Here is a 9353-nt window from a genome sequence, read left to right as displayed (position 1 = left end):
GTGGGGTTATTTAGTCTGGAGAAGAGGAGGCTCAGGGGAGACCTTATTGCCCTCTACAACCTCCTGAAAGGAGGTTGTGGTGAGATGGGTTTTGGCTTCTTCTCGCAGGTAACCAGTGGTAGGACAAGAAGGAATAGTGTCAAGTTGCGCCAGGGGAGGTTTAGGTTGGAAATGAGAAGTTTCTTCTCAGAAAGAGCAGTCAGGCATTGGGAGGGGTTGCCCAGGGAGGCGGTGGAGTCAACGTCCCTGGGGGTGTTCAAGGAAAGGTTGGACGTGGGGCTTAGGGACGTGGTTTAGTGGGCGACATTGGTAATAGGGGGATGGTTGGACCAGATGATCTTGGAGGTCTTTTCCAACCTTAATGATTCCGTGATTCTATGAAGTGATCACTCAGATTTAAAGAAATGTCTATAGATTTTCATTTTTCCTTGATCTTTACTAATAGCTGTTTAATTCAATAACCTTCCATAATCCTCAACAGATATCTGGAACTAGACAGTCTGTTTAAATTCAGTACCCACGAGTACTTGTGCCAGTGTTGAGAAAGACCACAGGTATATCTTTGAGAACCACCCATGTGTCCTCCTGCAATATCCCCAGAGCTAGATGCAACTACAGGCCAGAATAATTTTAAAAGAAAACAAAATAACAACACAGCAAATTATTTATGGGAAAATGCTTAAGGCCTTTAACTGCTCCTTTGTAGGTCCACCTTTATAAATCGTTAACATTTTTATCCACCAATGAACAAGAACATTCCTTATATTAAACACGATCATTAGAATCCCAAAATACAGTAAAAGTTTTACCTCAAGTCCCTGTGAAGCTGCTGTTACTGTGTGGATCCCTCTTTGGTGCACACCACCATCTTCCTGGCTAGCTTGCAAGAAGCTTGCCCTAGCCTGGCTGACCTCTGATGCAGCCTTGCTGCTATAAATTCAATACTTGCCCTGCTTAGTGCAGATCCAGAACATGCCGTTGCTGGCACTGTTTCAGAACACTGCACTGGGGCCAGATGACCTTGGAGGTCTTTTCCAACTTAATGACTCTATGACTGTGCTCTAACTTGGTGCTGTGAAATCAGCTGGTAGTCAGCATGCTGGAAGTTTTTGCTGTTTGACTTAAGTCTCCCTATAATGTATCTGAAGAACGTGTTTGGACCGTTTGCTCACAGAACGATTCAGCTTTCTTCCCTAACAATGTGCTCATTGCAAAAAGTAGTATTTATTAGAGTGCTTAATGCCTTGCATTTCTCAGATGTACAAGTTAGGCAGGTAAAGATTTCAGATTTTTGAAGCAAAGGCACATGTGAAGTCTCTGAAAATCTTGGACTGGAACAAAACTTTCAAGGCGAATTTTGCATGGGCGAAGGATTGCATGCAGCAGCATCAAAACCGCATTACAATAAATCTGGTATAGTTAGATGATGTACTCTCTGTCCTGTGTTCTTAGGTCTTAGATTTTCTAAATGTGATATTTGAAGACAGAGTAGTAGCAGTATTCATTGGGTAGGTAGAAAAAAGTCTGATAAAGTTGCACATTGTTTTTAAGGTAAAAATTCTGGTGTTTTTTTTTTTTAAGAGAATGCTTGTGGACCATATCTTTCCATTTTAATCTCTTCTTCTGTGGTTTCATTACTCCCACTAGGAGGAGTGTGCTTTCTTAGTAAAGATACATGATAAACTGCTTCACAAGTATATGGTAAATATCTTTCTTAGTGTGAAATCTGAACTTTCAAATGTGACAAGTTGCTCATATCTTGGTAACCAGCAGAACAGTAGCAAGTAAATAACTTATGTTATCTTCTGTAGCTTTGTTTCATTCAGTGTGAAGTCCTACAAGAGTGAAGTGCAAACACATTACGTTTCTTATCTATTTAACCATCTTGTGTTCTTTATGAAGCTTCCAATAATGAGTAAATTACTGTACTACAGAGCACAAATATATCTGGAACAACTTTTTTTATATGTAAAAATGCATGCCATTCAAATACTGAACTGGATCTTGATTAGGAACGTGGAAGCCACGTAATTCTATTTTGGCAAGTATTGGATTTGTCGGTAGGTGATGATACTGAATTTATGAATCCTTTGTGTACTGAGGGACTGCAGTTTATAATTATGTGATAGGACCTCCAGGGGGAAGCACGGGACTGACAAGACCACACTGATCGCAAGCAAAGACAGACTTTCTGATACGCAGAGTCTTTGCTTGTGTTAGCAGTAAATCTTTTCTGTTCCAAATTAAGACTATAAAATCTTTGTCTGGAAAACAAAACAAAAACAAACAAACAAAAACTATCAGGCTTTAATACCAAAAGACTGGGAATGATTGTGGTTACTTACAGAGAGAAGAGTACCTGATGAAAATTGAGATGTAATGCACGATTAAACAGGCAGACCCTATGCTTATTGTATTCGTGGTTCAGTTCTGTCATTGACGATTCAGCCACTGCAGGTGTGCTTCTGCTGTCTAGAAGGGGATGAGTGACAGTAGAATGAAAGGAGAAGCAAAACACCACAGCTTTGTAAAAGCATTTTTTGATAGTTATATAAATAAAATATATTATAAATGATACTTGACTGAATGACAATCAAAAAGTAAGCTCCAAAAAAAGTTAAAACGTTTTAATTTGGTATCTTCGTTATGTAAGTGCCTGGTCCTTTTTATCTACTAATAATGTTTTAGCTTCCATTCTCATCTTTTCTCACATAATCCCAGAAGAATGTTCATGATGCCATATGAATTGAGCTGGCTGGTAAGTTACCTGTCTTTATACTTCTGAAAAAATTTGATTGCAGGTTTTTTGGATCTATTTAATTCCTAGCACTTCATTTACACCCAGTCTGGTGTTAGAGCCTGTGTGGGTATAGCAGCGTGCTAATATTGTATGACAGCATCAGGTGAATTGTATCCAGGAAATGTGTTTGAATTTATGAAGAAATCACAAGATAAACGTTTGCCTGTGGGTGAATCTCAGCCTGTGGAAATGCGATGGGTAATAGTGAAGAGCTCAGGTAGGGCTCAAGCATGGAACTGCTCTTCAGCTTCTGACTAGTGCATCTGTCAACCGATGTTTTGAAGAACAGTAAAACTGCGGGGGAGGTTTACAAGAGCACAAATATCAATTGCATCTTGGTTTCTTGTGCTGTGTACCATGTTCTTGTTAGAATAATACACAGTATATTCAAACTATACTTCACCGGTTACATCAAGGCTAATTCTGTCCTAGTGCTTTTTGAACTGAAATAGCTCAGGGAAACTTCTCATTGAAATATTTTTAATTTCTTCTTACGGTATCATACACAAATTTCAGTTTTATCCTGATTTAGAAGTTTTGGCATTCCAGTACTGCTGTAGCAGATTGCAGTGGCTCTGCTGTTTAGCTGAGTGTACTGGCAGCTAGCTTCTGGGCGTTCTGGGGTGGCTGAGGACATCTCTTCAGTGTCCCTTTTGCAGGTGGCATTGGGGGGAAAAAGGAAAAAAGGAACTGAAAGGTGGAGAAATGATGACAGAAGATTATAGGGTTCTCTAATTTTCTTTTCAGTATTTATTGTATTTTTTAAATTTTTTTTTTCCTTTTCTAAGTGTTTTCTAGGTTTCCTGGACTTAAGCTCTGTCCCTGTCAGGCCCGCTTGTGGTTCTTCATGCACTGCATCAGCATTCTATCAGAAGGCTTGATTCATATAGCTTAGAACTAATTCTCCTTGCAAACATTTTTTTTTAAAAAAAAAAAAAAAAGGAACTGAATATTTCACTTTTTCCTGAGTTTCTATACTTTTCAACTTAAGTGTTTAAGAGGCTGGGTCTTTAATTAGCTTTTAATAGAGGTGAAAGAGGAAAGTTGTTACATAATTGTCCATAATATTTGCAAGAAAGCGTGTTTACGTGTTTTTGGGTGACATCTGAGTCACCTCAGTGCCTTCTGGTAGACCTGCTGCTTTGCTAGGCTCACATAGAGTAACTGTGAGGCTTCGTAATACCACATGATAAAAAAAGCAGAGCAAAATGAAAATCAATCATAGTCTTCAAAATGGAGTTCAGCCTGTGCCTTTTTGCATGATTTGGGTTGAGAGAAGAAGAAACCCAAAAAGAATAATTGTGGTGTTTTGTACATTCTTCATGTCATGAACTGCATAGTACCATGTCTTGGATAGAGAAGGGCAGGCTTTTGGAAGCTGAAGATTGGTAAGATACAGTGCAACCTTTTTCTGTTGGCCTCAGCACCCTTTGCAGAGCTAAAAGTTTTGGTTTTCTAGCTTGTTTTTTGTTGTGGTGTTTTGCCAGTATTCCAGATAGAGGTATTAGTACGCTCTTAAAAAAGAAAAAAAAAAAAAAGACAAATATAGACAGGAGAAGGAAGTTAATGAATTTATCAAACTGTAATACCTAGAAGGTTATGAGAAGATGGAGTCCCTTCGATAATGCTGTTGCTCTGGGATGTGGTACAGGGAGGGGGACCCAGCTCCCAGGGGAAGCCTGCGTGGAGCCATTGAGGTACTCCTGAACTGAGCTGTCTGCTGGATTATCACGATTCTGGTCTGATAAATCTGTGTTATGGCAGGTCATGCACAAAAGTGTCTAAGCCGTTTCCAGAGTGGAAATAACGTTGAAAGCAGTGGGTCATATGTATCTTGTGCTTGACTGCAGAAGCATGGCCCGGAGGTCGCTCAGTGTGAAGCAGTTTGTATGTCCCTCCGTTTGCAAGATATCTGATTTTTTGCCTGATGAAAGGGCTGACTGCGTATGTAATGAATACCTTGCAGATCTAGTTCCACTTAAGTGCAAGAATGCTCATATGCAGTTGCCATTTTTGATGTTTTCTAAAATTCCACAATAATGAGGCTTCTGCCAGCAATGACATGGATTCTAGAAAATTAAACACCACCGATGTCTACTTATTCCTTTGTAGCTGTTAGCTAATGCAAATTTTCATCTTTCAATTTCCATCCTTCTACTAGTATGTCTGCTCTTTTTAGTGGCTCTCTTCTGAGTTGAAACGGGTCCTGGTAACATCCACTATATGCTGTACCAGGTGAGGTAGGCCAGCTTGAATAAAACTTGCAGTTTGTCTCAAGATCTTTGTGAGAGGGAATCTCCTGCTCCTGCAAAAAAAAAAAAAAAAAGGCACAAAATCAACCAACCAAAAAAAAAAGGTAGCTTTGTTTGCAGCTTTTTACCTCTTGATATATTTTTCCCTTCGGACTGTGACCCTTTCCCATTTTCACGATGGCTTCTCAGAACTTTGGCTTCCAGCCTCCTACCCATCTTATGCTTATGATAAGAAAAGCTTTTCAGTTCTCTTATTCCTTGCAGTGGTTTTGTTCATGGATACTGACAGAACCTACTGACATTGCTTACAGAGCCTTGGTTAATGCAGAGGTATGGCTGCCCTAGCTCATGTTTGAGGTAGTGCTTCACAGTTTGAAAGCACCTTTGATTCTACCCACCTTCTGTTCCACTGAGGTCTTTGCAGCTTTGGAGTGCTGTTTTTAGGGTTCCTGAGTGCAACTCAATTCCAATCTTCCAGAACAATACAGGAAAGATGGTATTAAATCTTTAATGGCTGTGGGGTTTTGCTCTTTGTTTGATTCTCAAGTATGGTAATCATTTTTTTGTGCAAATTGTTTCTTAGACTAAATGAACCCTTGAGTCTCAAGAGTTCAGCTTGATTTGAGTGAGCTTTGGAGCTTTATACCTGCAGACTGATCCATCAAAAATTGCTTCTTTTTGGAACAGTTAATTTGCTGGTCAGATCCATCTGAGGTGAGAGTTTGTCTTTGAAGTCCTTTGGCCTCTGTTGAACCATGGCTTTGTATATGGCTCTGCAAGCCTTGATCTCCTTAGCATTCAATAAAAGAAGATTTCTTTGGTTTAATCCCCCCCCCCCCTTTTTCTTAGGGAAGCAATGTGATCATAGCTGTCAGGTAACTCCTGAATGTCAAAATTGATAATTTCTCCAAAATCAGTAGTTTTGTCTTCACTGCTTTGGCCATTAGGCTTAGAAGATGCTCTCAGTGGAGTGTGATAAACTACGTTGCCTCCTGCAGTAGTACCTTGTTGACGAGTGTCATCAATAAAGCTTGTGTAGGCAACAAGATTTCTTGCAGTCTTGTTTTTTGTCATTCATGTGAATACGTTAGATTCATTTAGGACTTTACATCCTTGCTGTTCCTAGTGGATTTTTTTAAAAGCAACAAAACCAAAAACCATGCAAGTGACAGCTAATGTCACAGATGCACAACTTGATGAAATGTCTGTCTAGACACTGGTGAAGTAACTGTTGCATTTTATTTCATATGCAGGATATTCAGGTTGATGCATCTTTGACATAAACAATTTCTCCTCCTGAATGGCCAGTTTGAAGAGAGGGGGGGGAAAAAAAAATCTGTTCCGGAGTAGTTTGGATATCTTATTCTGTATGCTTAAAAAAATTTTCCAGCATACAAAGAATTCTTTTTTTTTTTAAAGAGAAGAAAGCCTTACCACTAAAAAAGAGGAACATGGATATATATTTAAATATATAAAAACCTTAGTCAAGTTGGTATTCAAACCCTAAAGCGTAAAATAACCGAAATCAGCTTTAACAACAACGCCACATTCTTTTAGTGAGCTGAAGCAGTACTTGGGTAACAATTGCCTGTCTTCTTCCTTCTTGTTTCTAGATTATACCTAAATTTTAGTTTATAGGTGGTTGTGCAGATGGAATAGTTACAGTTTATTTTGAAGAACTGCTCAGGATCTTTCCAAGTGTACCTCAATAATTCAAGATATTTGATGGCACGTAGAACAGATGTCAAGCATTGTTTCACTTACCTTTGGCTTGACGCTCCCGGAGAGGCAGGAGAATAAATGTAACTCTTTCTTCTAATTGCAGTTTGTTTAAACATGTTCTAACAGCAGTTTGTTTATACAGTTTGTGTACGTGACAGTTGATTAGCTATTTACATGTTAGTATTACTAGCAACCTCCAAAAAATTCTTTACCACATTAATGATGAGGGCAGCAGAGTCTTTCCTGGGATTTTGAAGTCTATTTTATACACATTATTTACAATAAGAGATCTTGTTTGTGCATTCATATCTGCTAACCTCCAGCTTCTTTTTCTTGGTGTAGGATTAGAGGGCCTGTGCTCTGTTATTATATAACTTTCTCCTATTTGAAATGTAATTATATTTCAACTCTTGTCTATTTTTAGATGGTGAAGGACAGACACTGTGATGGGCACTAAAGCAAGGACTTGCAGTGTGAACTCTGACAGGTATTAGTATGTAGTCCCAGCAGTCAGACGTAAACGGGGAAGACTTAGGTGATGTGTGTCTTCTGGCCGTGGTTTGCGCTGTTCTCAGTATTTCAATGTTGATAGAAATGTTTGTCTTTATATTATGTCTAAGAGCTGCTCTGCAACAGAGAAGGTAAGCTTATAAGTGTGGGAAGGAGGATAAACAACCAAGCCCTTAATCTGTTGTGGTTTTTTTTTCTGACCCAATCCTTAAAGTTTAATGGACAGCTGCTAAAACCATGACAAAACAAATGAAAAAACAGGGTTTCTTTTAGATATCAAAGATAACAATTTGAGATTTTTAGCCTTTCCCTAACTATTAGACAATACTCTCAGACATATGGTTTAATTTTTGGGTTGTCCTGCATGGAGCTGGGAGTTGGACTCGATGATCCTTGTTGGGTCCTTTCCAACTCAGGATATTCGGTGACTACTTTTTGTCCTTTGAGACACAGACACAGTCTCCAGTTCGTTCAGTGAGGTTCTCTGTTCATTTTCCTGATTGAGAATTAGTCTCTACAGTGATTGTTGCTAGAAACTATTTAGTTGCTAGTGCCTTTTTTTCTGTCTTAGGAGTTCAGCTGAGTTTTTTCTGCTTCATGATACGGGACTGCTGAAAAGTGTTAGCTAATATGTATCTCTTGTTCTCTGATTTGGGTGATAAAGGATTTGCTTGTGAACCTTGTTCTGACAGATAGTGAAGTAAGGACTTCTTCCTTAGTTAACCAAGCAAATAGTCTCAGATATGCTTTGCTAGGTAGAACCATGTGTAGACAACAGGGTTTTATTTTTCATGGGGAAAAATGTAGCATGAGAACTTGAAATCTAAATTACCTTGAATTAAAAAAATAAAAATAAAAAAAATTAGAAGATACAGTATCTTAATGCCATAACTTGGGAGAATGTTGGAGAAGTTCTTGAACATGAGCCTTGTTTTAAGTGTCAATAAAATTGTGTACAATCTATACTTTTTCAGTAAATGTAAAACATACAATGGATTAGCTATCTTCCAGAAGAACCCCAGCATCTGCCTGTTGTGGCAAGTGATCCGAGAAGTGACATGCATAGCAGTTTCAGGTGGGTTTGGTACATGTATATGAAGTCTTCTTTCTTGTTCTATGCAGTGTACTATATAAACAACACATGCATTGTATAATTGTTTCCTACCTGGTCCTTTTGTAATGTCCATTTTTTCTAATAAACATCTTTTGAAGTCATTACTTTGTGGTTGTTTTCCAAGGGTCTGAGTGTTCTCATGTGTTGCTTGTCCTCATTGATGTATTCTCTTTGAATTATGTGGGGAAGAGAAGTAGAGAAACTTGTAATCACTTCACTTGGGTGGGAATTTTATTTTAAGCTGTCATGGCAAAACATTTTCTAATAGCTTTTCTTTGAGTATTTTCTTGGAGAGCCCTTATGCAGAGGGAAAAACATTTTAAGCAAACTTGAAGAAACTTCTCATGGAGCAACATTTATTCTGAAGGTATGCTTGGAAAGCAATGATGAAACAAACTAGAATTTGTCATCTTGTGATTTTACTCTCCTGTGAAATGCCAAATTCTGTGGGAAATTTCAGCAGTACAAGATTGAGTTGCCTTGCACTTACACGAATAACAAGAATTTGGCTTCATCTTGGCTTCCTAAGTTTGTATGCCCCTCCCCACCCTGCAATGAGGAATGAGAAGAGCAGAATGCACTATAGCAATCTTTAATGTGCAGCACAGCACTGTGTTTGCAGTACTCCATTTGATTGTTTTCAGGTATTAAGGGGGAAGTTGGCCTGTATCCTGGTATAGATATGTTTTCAAGAGGTGAGAATCTGTGTGTGCGTGTTTGTATTTAGTAAACAATTTATTTTATAAAAGTATTCTGGCATGTCATGTGGTTTAGTCTGGCTTTGTTTTTCATTTCAGCTGTGGAGGCATTACCAGAATCACTCAGATGTTCTTTTTCCCATTGTTAATCCTTTTTACACGCAATGTGCTCATCTTGCTGAGCAGCAGGAATGAGTGCTTCCTAAAAGCAACTACTACCACAGATGTGTAAGTTCAGGAGCTGGCCTGAGCCTGTT

The 9353-nt window shown here is 38.7% G+C and overlaps 1 long non-coding RNA gene across 1 annotated transcript; it reads left to right on the top strand.

Moving 5' to 3' along the window:
* Positions 1-2480: 2480 nt before the first annotated feature.
* Positions 2481-8502, top strand: LOC310886098. Its single transcript, XR_014575173.1, has 2 exons — positions 2481-5766; positions 7199-8502. It is a non-coding gene; the product is annotated as an uncharacterized lncRNA (long non-coding RNA).
* The last annotated feature ends 851 nt before the right edge of the window (positions 8503-9353 follow it).

The sequence above is a fragment of the Anser anser genome (assembly GCF_964211835.1).
Source record: "Anser anser genome assembly, chromosome: 24".
NCBI lineage: Eukaryota > Metazoa > Chordata > Aves > Anseriformes > Anatidae > Anser > Anser anser.
The sequence above is the reverse complement of the archived record's forward strand: the minus strand, read 5'-3'. Positions and strand labels throughout refer to the sequence as shown.